A 10,685-nucleotide genomic window follows, 5' to 3' on the forward strand; every position below is an offset into this window, starting at 1 on the left:
ACAAAGGAAAAATGTCTTCATACTCTATTTGATGTTAAACCTTTTTAAAATTTAAAAAATTTAACGTTAAAAATTTGAAGTAGGTAGGTGCAAAACTTCAAATGCGATTGTCTTGAAACTATGAATTTGCGCTTATAGTCCTTTTGCATTGGGTGGGCGACTTGTAACAGGAGATTTCGCATTTTTTTTAAAAAAGTAAATAAGTATTGATTTCTCAAAATTTCAAAAGATCTAAATATTATTAACAATTTATTTACTGATCGGTTTGTGATTATTTCAATTATCAATAGAATTTTCATGTCATAATTTTTATTTGTAATTAGACTGTTGTTTGTTATAATTTATAATATATGATTCAAAAATGAATATAAAAGTTATCCAGTACATAAATAATAGATTTTATTTACGAGTTACCGGTCCGCAAAATATTTCACCTTTTTTCACCAAGGTATAAAGGTAGGTATAAAAAGTTTGGAAAACACTTAATTAACTTAAACATACATGCTTGCTTATTATCATTTGAAATACATAGTGCAATACATTTTTTTTACTTTGCTGACACACAATAGTCAATGATTTGTGCAAATAAACTGTGTGAAAAATCAATATTATGTTATGAATTTACATATCTCCAGTGTTGTCTAATAATACAGGCATTGTGCACTGCATTATCATTTTAAACCAAATAGTTTAAATTCATAATATCAATAAGCTACACTGCATTTAAAAAGCATCAATTGTGACCACCGGAAATAATCCGGACATAGTTTCCACGAATGCGTTAGGAGAGAACCTTCTCTACACAGATAGAGCTTAATTAATATGAATGTGAAGCCAAAAAAAAGTTACTAAGACTAATGATGATTTATCTCCATGTTGTTTGAATTGCAGCTTCATTTATAGCAACTTCACACTGTTATCGCTTAGCACAAGTATTTCAACACAATTTAGGTTAACTTAAACCGAGACCGACTATATTCAGGCCATAGCACTGAATTGTGAATTATGATGGTAATGCTAGTTACTTATTGAGTATCTTCGAATGCAACATTCTAGTAATAAATGAAAATTTCAATTGCATATTTCGTTCAAATTATTTCCATTTATTTCAAGATGCAATAATCATCATTTTCTACAAACAGCTTTCCATATTTTATTTGAAGTATGAGCAATAACTAGCACTATCATTGACGTTTACAGTTTCGTGTCACCGCCTGACTATAGTAAGCCTTAACTCAATCAGTCAATTCTATACATTATTAATTTTTTTTTTTAATTATCATGATAAACTCTGGAAACTTGAATGTCTTATGACGATGACATGGTTTTATTAATTACTAGAAATGTGAACTATTTCAAATATGAGACATATTCGACTTGTTCCAGAACCAAAACATTGAGTTGACATTACCATAAAAATGTAGCTTTAACCAACTACTGTGAAAGAACAGCCCGTTGTAAATTATTATTGTACATAGAAAGGCATCCAAAACACAAAACCATCAATATTTAGAATACAAAAATAGCAAACATAATATTTGTCATGTGAGAATAATTATTACAATACATTAAAACAGACACGCTATCTTTCAATGTGCCAATATACAGAATATTTTTATATGGTTACTAATTTAACCGCATTAATAATATTGTAGACTCGCCATCAAGAGTTGTAATGTAAAAACTTCGTCTGACGCTCGCTTTCGGTTCCCACATACTACCAACATTATCTATATAAATTGTAATACCTTCAGAGGATAAGTACGTTCTATCGATTTAGACAGAAAAAACTATTAATGGGTAGTGTATGTTTTGAATACTAATAAAGCGTATTTAATATGGATTAAGATTAAAGCATGATAGCCCAGTTGGTGGAGCGGCCGTCTATGAAACCGTGGGTCCCATTTCGATCCCACTGCGCTGGGCAGAGAATGTATGTTGTGCTTTCAATGTGTGTTTGATCCAGTTCAAGGACCCAATGGGTTGCGCGAATGGCTGATGACTATTCTTCACTCTTCACGCTTAGGAGCAAAAGTGGTAATTAACTTCGTCAAATAAAATAGTGTTATGTCCATGCGAATTAATTCATTAAACAATCAATTAATTCCTTATGAAAGGAGAGACAATTTATTGATATAATGGGGACATATCGACACATAGAAAGAAGTTGGAATAATTCATTGTTGTATGAATTATTCATTCATTTATTTTCTATATAGGTAGAATTAGTACTGATTTAACTCTAGTGAAAATTACATGGAAATATTTCAATTGTACCATTATAATATTATACTCATATAATATATCAGCAGTGAAGGCTCGTAACTAAGCGATTATATAGAGCCTGCGTTAATAAATATATACCTTAATAAAAATAAATCTTTATTATTGGCCTATAATGGCAAATACTCAATAGCAAAAGATTATTCATCATTTAATGTTTACCACGACTTGCACAAGAATCATTTAACTATGAAAATTTATTAACCATTTAAATGTGATCGATTATCGCAGCCTTCCGACCCATTCAACAAGGAACATAAAAACCGTTCTATGTCAAAAGCAAATACACCGACTGTGTAAAAAAAATATCTATGTAGCTCGGTAGACAATGGTGATAAAAGAGCCGTGGTGTCGGTTCAGGTTCGATCCCGCGGTTGGTATTATTTTAAAATAGTAAAATATTTTTTTTTATGTTCAGTAAATATTTGTAAGTAAACTTCCAATGAAACAATGTCACTTAAGTATGACTGTCCTAGCACTTTTTTTGTTACCTTTAGCCTACCTTTCTTCAACAGGCACTCTTCAGCGATGATATGTATTTCTCGATATACGACATTTCACACTTGCAACCAGAAAAAAAAGTTACCAACTTGATTGATTTTTGTATAATATTATGAAAGTGGCCAAAATGTTTTTTCAATTAGACAATTTTAATATTTTGTATGAAGCTTGACTTACAGCTAACTTAAGGGCCCGCTGAAGAGCCCGCCGTTCAAATATAATTTAGTATAAAAAGGACCTCGGCGTCGTAACTACGTCAATTTAAATCGATCTTTTCGCAAAAATCACTAATCATCGGAGATTTTATTTCAAGAAATATTATTATTACTGATAATTTCTGCCGCGCGGAGAATTATTATTATTTTATGAACACCTGCGACATGAAGCCGATCAGAAAACAGGGCTGTCAAAATAATATTAAGCATTCATATTTTTTAAATGTTAATTTCATCATGGTTTTTAATCAAACCTGTGCAAGTACGTACTGATAACTTGGGTGGATTTTGTAGCAAACATACTATTGATATATATACGGGTATATTATTATTATAACCCAATTCAAATTGAACATAGGTTGATACTCAAATACTATTATAGTATGTTTATGATTTCGAGAAAATAATACGATGGTATAATTAATCCATATCAATTATTTGAAAACATTACATTCGCACTTTGCACAAAATTACAAACACATTCGAAGTTTGCCGCACACGTACAGACCACGTGATATTTGTTTACGCAAAATCGTCGCTTTTCAAAATGGCGAATTTGATTACCAGATTTTACTGCGATGAATCAGTATGTTCCTTTTTGTCTTTTTTTATTCGTAGGTTTGTTTACTATGTACACCGAGAAATTTCCATTTATAAACTCGGAAACGATTTTTACAGAAGAGTTTTGGAATATAATGCAACCAAAACTGGAAAAAATTCTATCATGGGTGTTGACTTCCTGAATTAGCTAACCCCAGGTCCATGCCACTACGTGAACCACAGTGGATATTAAGCCATTTCCACACTGGCAACAAGTTGCTGGCAACCTCATTAAATTTTACGATACTTACCATAATTGCTTAAGAAATTTTACAATAATTATCGTAAAATCTAACGAGGTTGCCAGCAAATTAACTTGTTGCCAGTGTGGACCCGGCATTAGATGCACAAAACTTAAATAATATATATTATAAATAAAAATTTAAAATTATAAATATATATTATGATTTATGTCTTCGACAGCCCTGATGAAATAAATGTGAAATATGAGTCTGATCAGTCACAGAGCAAATTTATTAACACAAACAACTTTGACAAGACCTTTTTATATTAACTAGTAGACCAGATATTATGGACCACATGTTAAAAAATCATATTTTCAATTCTCAAGGCCATTTCTGTAGAACGTCCTCTTAACTTATGACCAAAGTCTAGAAAAGTAATTCAGTTGAGGAATACCTGTGTTGGCTGATTAATCCAATGCTCTTGTTCATAAAGACTCAAGGTACTAATGTTTAGCACATTCATAAGAAGTTTTGTACATAATATATATGACAATTACAGTATATATTATGATGTGATAACTAATTAGTATGGTATTTATTCAATGATTATTACTTTAATTAAATCTTAATTTACTTATCTAGATAGATGTGCCTGTACCTATAACCTACTCATTATGTTATTAAAAATAGTTGCCTTCCGCTTGTATAATTGTTGTAAAGAAGCATCTGAGAATATTTACAACACGACAAATTACTGTTACGGATTGTGGTTCCTTGTTCTGTTGGCATACCCATACATTGACGTTGACGAGTGAAGTTTCTCAGTCACTATGATTTTCTACATATTCATGAAATGATTTATGAACATCTAACATAAATCGACAAACATTTTAAAACATTGAAATGTAAATAGTGACCTCCAAAGATAATCAACAAGTAAAGTGAATTTTAAACAAAAGAAAAATACGGAACAAAGGAATTGTTTTTGCAATATTAAACACAAAAAGCAAACATGAATGGATAATAATTATTTTTGTAAATAGGCATGTGTTGAAAGTTTTACATTACTTATTGTGGATTTATTTTACATGACAAAGCTAGTCATTGTACTTGTAACAGCATTATTATTAATTCTACATTTGGTTTTTACGACAAAAATATATCCATGAACTAACTATTTACTCTACATAATTATTTATTTTTTTATAGTGCCCGAGAACCACTATTAAAATTTATATCCAAATGATCAACATGAATAAATCCGATTCCTGACCATATATTAAAAAATACAGTTTCTATTAAGAGTTATTGAAAATTGCAATCATAATGATTTAAAAGTGTATTAGCCCCAAAGCGGCGTGGCGATGGAACAAACATCTCCAATTTCATGGGTCCACGTTGCAATTCCGATGGACGTGTTTTCAAAGAATGGTTTGTTCCAAAGCAAGAAGCCACTGGGTTGAGTCTGTTTAAATAGCCTTCACTCTGTTAAAACTAAAGACGATAAATCATCTTCCAAATGGATCGGTTTGTGGTTTACTTACTCACCAGAGTTTGTTTGAAAATTTCGGGTCCCAGAATTGTTTTTTTGTCTCATTTTCAGCTGTATAGATAAGAGTTTTCATGATAACCCAATGCTGCACTTTGGAGTGAAAATGGTAATTTCCTTTATACCCCAAAAATGGTAATGTGGCCCATTTAAAATCCCTCTAATTGTTGTTGTAATTACATCAATCTTATAGGAGATAATATTATGTTGATTCTATTTTTTAGCAATACATATTGTTTTAACGTAATTTAATAAATCAATTATCAATTGTAGCTACTATGATATAATTGGGTATTTAAATCGGTTATGAACTGAGTTGTGTATTGCATATTCATTATAATTTTTAGTTATTTACATACACATATCTTCGGTTCCATTGTTGGCTTACTTAATCACTTGACAATAATTATTATATTAAAGCCGAACATCTTTTGGAGACCACTGTGCGGCAATACTTTAGTGCATCGTGTTAAGTGCTGCGTAATCAGTAATGTTTCTGCTCATTTTAATAAATATTCAACATTGAATCGAATACTCATTAAAATGAAAATAGTTCATATAGGTAACAATACATGTATGTTTTTTAGAAAAGCTTATTTTAAAATCTAAATATCTTTGGTTAAGGTGTGATTATGGGAAGATCACATTATGTGATTAAGTATAACAATTTAAAAATATTAAAAAAACAAACAAGCAATCATTAAACATGTATTCTTTGAATTAGCTAAGCTTAATAATAATATAAAGGATCAAAGTGAATTGTAACCTTATTGATCTGAAACTCTTATAGGCTATGAATACACAACCTAAGTTTCACTGAGTCGTGAACTTAGCAAATCTAATGAAACATATTTAATTAACATCTTGAGTCGGCTTATTCAATATAGCCCATTACACTTCTGACTGTTTTTATTAGGAATCAAATTAACAATAATAAATAATATATACATAGGTACTTCAATAAAAATTTAAAATTCTGTACTTTTGTATTTATATACAGTCCATTCCGATAAAAGCAATACATTTATTTATGACTGTCAGTCGTATCAATAGACAATTTATTGAATTACAACCTTTCATCAATTCATTTGCCATACTATGTATGTATTAGACTAGATAGGTAGATTTGAGCTTCAATAACACAATTTTAGCAGTGTTATTTTAGTAGATATAAAACGTTAACTACATGTGCATATATCAACAAGGAAAAAGAAAAATTAATTGGCACTCAATGTTTCACCCATAATTCATAAAACATAACTACAAGGCTTATTACATTAATGTTTATTTTTCGAAACATAAATTATCGTGATTTGACTCTTTTATCATTCAGAAAGAACCAAAATATAAAGTAATATATATAAAAAAAATACATTCATTGAAAGGTGAATTCATCTTACCTAATGTCAGCCTCCAAACAAGAGCGATATACTATTGAATCAACTTGTAAATGGTTCACATTACTGTCGTTTTCCGTGGAAAACAAATTAGCATTACTTATTTTTTCTTTTCATTAGTTCGTAAACGTCAGATTGAAAACAATAGACAATAATATTATTTGACATTAAATTTGAATTGTTGGTATTACCAGTTGGAGAAAACTTTTTTTTTTTGCAATGCTATATAGGGAAAATCTAAATAAATAATAATAATTTGTGAAGTGTATAAGCCAAAGAGATAAGATAAGTACTTTGTAAAAATAATACATTAAAAAGAATAAAATGATATATTTTTGATATTAGTCATTCACTATTCGATTATCCATTTTGCAATACAATGCGTTCAAAACGCCTAGGACGAAGGTTTGTCTTCGAAAGATATCATAAAAATTATAAGTAAAGTTACAACCGCCTCTTCGACCAACTGACCAATCAAGGCCCAAAATTCAGCTTGTTCAACCAACAGTTGGTGTGAAGTTGATTGATATGCCGTAAAAAAACTTTATGAAAAAACTTTAAAAATTCTTTATTTTGATCTTTAAATGAAATACCTACCTAAGTACATAATAATTAAATACATACCTACCTACTGATATTACTATTTTTTAAATGCTTCAAAAAAGTTAAAAATATATACCTAGGTACTAGAGGTGAGTTGGAAATACTGTCACCAGTTTTGTACTCTAGTCTCGGATGAAACTACCCATACTCAGTATGTGTGGCCCAATAAACTTGTTTCAAAAAACTTGTGATGACATCATCGCGAGTCGCTCGCCAGTTGGTAGACTTTCAAACTATCGACATTAAATGTGCGCGAGCGATATAGTACTTGAATACAATAGTATATTTTAATTTATTAGTCTATGGATTTGAATGTATGAACAATAGGTCATAAATTTTGTGTCGCAGCACCGTGGTGAGATGATGCACAGGCTTGGCTCAAAACATATTTAAAATATTTAAAAAAAATCACTATTATTCATTTTTGTTAACAAATTGAAGCCGATATTTCAAATACTAATATGGATTAAGTTATGGTTATGGTTTTAGTTCCAGTTGAGTATAAGACTTATGTATTGCATACGCACGCCAAACGCTCTACATAGTATCCCAAACACTAGTAAGTATTTTTTTATACTGGTAGTAAGTTTTCCCACCTCTACTAGGTACCGACATGTTTAGTTTAAATAAAATAATCGTCTTAAACCATAGCTTTATTGATTTCACCAACCTACATCAATTGTGTCACTAAATTTCAAAACCCGCTATAACACTTCTTTGAAATAATTAAGATTGGATTCGTTATTAGAATCTCTACACGAAAATTTTATCGCCTCTTTCAAAATCCGCTACGATTGACTGTCATTTATGAAACAAAATCAATGTGTCTAACAATTCCTGCTATAATTAAGAGTGGATTCGTTATTAGAATCTCTACATGAAAATTTAATCGCCTCTTTCAAAATCCGCTACGATTGACTGTCATTTATGAAACAAAATCAATGTGTCTTACAATTCCCGCTATAACACTACTGTAATAATCAAAAACCTTTTTAGTTCAAAAAGTTTTTATTGGTTTTTTTATAGCAGGTTTTGAAATTCAGTGACACAATTATTTAATGATGTTTATAGCTTTAGTTAAAAATTAAAAATATAAACTATTAAAATAAATAAATATTATGGTTATAAAAAATTATTTAAAAAGGTTCTGAATGATACACCCCTGTTACAGGCGGGCTTCTCCCGGTGTAAAATAATCATTTATTAGTCATAAGTCGAAACGTAACCCTGACCTCTAGAAACGGCTTCATAAAACATCTAATCTGATTCCTTGCTCAACTACGTAATTTTATTTTTTTTATTCATGAGTAAAGGCCTTCGTCCGGTGCGTGAAAATCACTTACTGGGCGGAGGTGTAATTAAGATAGATTTTAAAGTATAAATGATGATGGATGAAAGAGATAATTTTAAGACTAAATATAAGTATTCATATATAATAAATTTTGCCGCGCTTCGATCGTCAACGTTAAAATCTCCACGCGCCTGCGCCGGGGTGGTCCTCGTGATTCGTCAAATCAAAAGCATCACGCGATAAAATTTGGCCAATCACGAGAGTTCTTTTTGCTGGACGGCGTGGGTACGGGGAATTTGAAAAAGAAAAAGAAAGTGAGTAAGCGTCCTTTGTAAACCGTGTACGGACCTGCGTAACTAATTGTAAAAACAAAATATGTAATGGACTATAAAGTAACGTTGTCCAACCAACCAAATATTAAAATATATAACGCTAAGACCGCCTGAGAAAGACTTAGTGTTTTATTTAATTTTACCAACATATATAAATCCTTTTTTATCTTTTTTTTGTGAATCCGGGGTTCGATGGACACTTGAGCTAGTTGCTGGAACCCCGGGCATCTCATGAAGTAAGTATGTATCGGCAAAATCTTCATTTTATCTTGTATTAATATTTATCTTTGTTTTCATTTTTATAGTGCAGTGTATTTTATACGGACGAAACTAATCTAATTTAAATTGTTGCCCGTAATAGAACCGCAGATGCGGTGTTTTCCTGTACTTACGCAAGAAGTACAGTCCTACAAACTTATTTGAAGAACGGTCAAAAATGGAACTACGAAGTACCATATGGACGCCATTTTGAAAACGTCATTTGAATGTCAGATTCTGTCCAGTTGCGAGTCTTGATTGGGTAGTTTTCGACTGTGGCTCCCCCATCCATTCCTCAGATATGTTTGTAGGTCTGTAAGCGAGGCTAATGTGATTTTTGTCTATGGTTGATACTATCGAACTGTGCTTACATTGTGTCTATTGCATTGTTTTGTCTCATCCGATACCCCTCCCACTATGTCTTGTTTCATGCCTGAACTATAAAACCTTACGGTAATGTGGTACATTTATAATACTACTTGCCGTTCAGTCAATGTTCATATGGAGCATTAATAATAATTGATTTTTCAAATGACTGAATGTGAACTTCTCTCCTACTTTTCGTTTCTATTATTGATATTATTCTAATATGATTAGACAAATATGTATAAAATTTGTAATTGCGAATTATTTTAGTCTACTTATTACCTAGAATATTAGAAAATCTTAATTCCATACTATTCTAACTTAAACTTATAAAAACTATTTTTTAATTCAACAAATAATTTACAAGATTTAAGAATGTAACATTCTTTATTGAATATAGGTACATAATTTGGAAATACCTCAGAAACATATCAATTACTAATCATACCTTGATTCAAACAACAAAGGCCAGTAGCCAATAATGAAATTTGAGAGGCGCTTGTATGAGTTAATTTTATCTTAATTAGGTGCAGTGGCAAGTGCAAGTGGCTAAATTAGTAAAGCATATCGTCTCTGTTCTGGCAGAACACACTAACTGTAGAATACTAGTTTTGAGTAATTTGACTTTGAAGTTGTTAAAATGTTTGAAATGGTCTATCATGTGAGTTTATTAAGTAATCGTAAAAAGGACGACTTTAAAATAAAGACTGTTTATTTATTAGGAAGGTTTCCAGACGGTAAAGTTTGAAATAAGGAACATTTTGGTATAACTAACTCAATATGTCATTTTTTCGAATTAGTGTCTTCTGCCAGAACAGTGACGATATATGCGTGTTTGAGTCCTGCTCAGTACTATATTTATATAATACATACTAAAATGTTTCCAAATTATGTAGGTATGTAAAACATATAAAATTATATAAATAAAAATTCTGAACATCAGCGATTATTTACACTAATGATTGTTTTTCGACAAACCAATATCATGCTGATGATATATTAGAGTATGGACCTACTCCACATCTGCAAAATTCATAGATGTGGGCATTTGAAAAGTTTTACTAAATGCATATTATATTTTAATATAATAGAACCCTAGCAATTT

General features: G+C 30.6%; 1 protein-coding gene across 2 annotated transcripts in view; it reads right to left on the minus strand.

The window, feature by feature from the left end:
* Arms (Ankyrin repeat-rich membrane spanning) overlaps positions 1 to 6,876 on the minus strand; it is a 133,403-nt gene extending 126,527 nt beyond the window's left edge. Inside the window, exon 1 of one of the 2 annotated variants that reach the window (XM_085958410.1) lies at positions 6,734 to 6,876. The gene's annotated coding sequence lies outside the window, so the exon portion shown is untranslated. The remainder of the gene's footprint in view (positions 1 to 6,733) is intronic. The other variant, XM_085958405.1, reaches the window with a different exon arrangement.
* Positions 6,877 to 10,685: the final 3,809 nt, after the last annotated feature.

This window comes from Rhyacophila brunnea, unplaced genomic scaffold (genome assembly GCF_057557595.1).
Source record: "Rhyacophila brunnea isolate RB1 unplaced genomic scaffold, BYU_Rbru_1.0 scaffold_7, whole genome shotgun sequence".
Taxonomy (NCBI): Eukaryota; Metazoa; Arthropoda; class Insecta; order Trichoptera; family Rhyacophilidae; genus Rhyacophila; species Rhyacophila brunnea.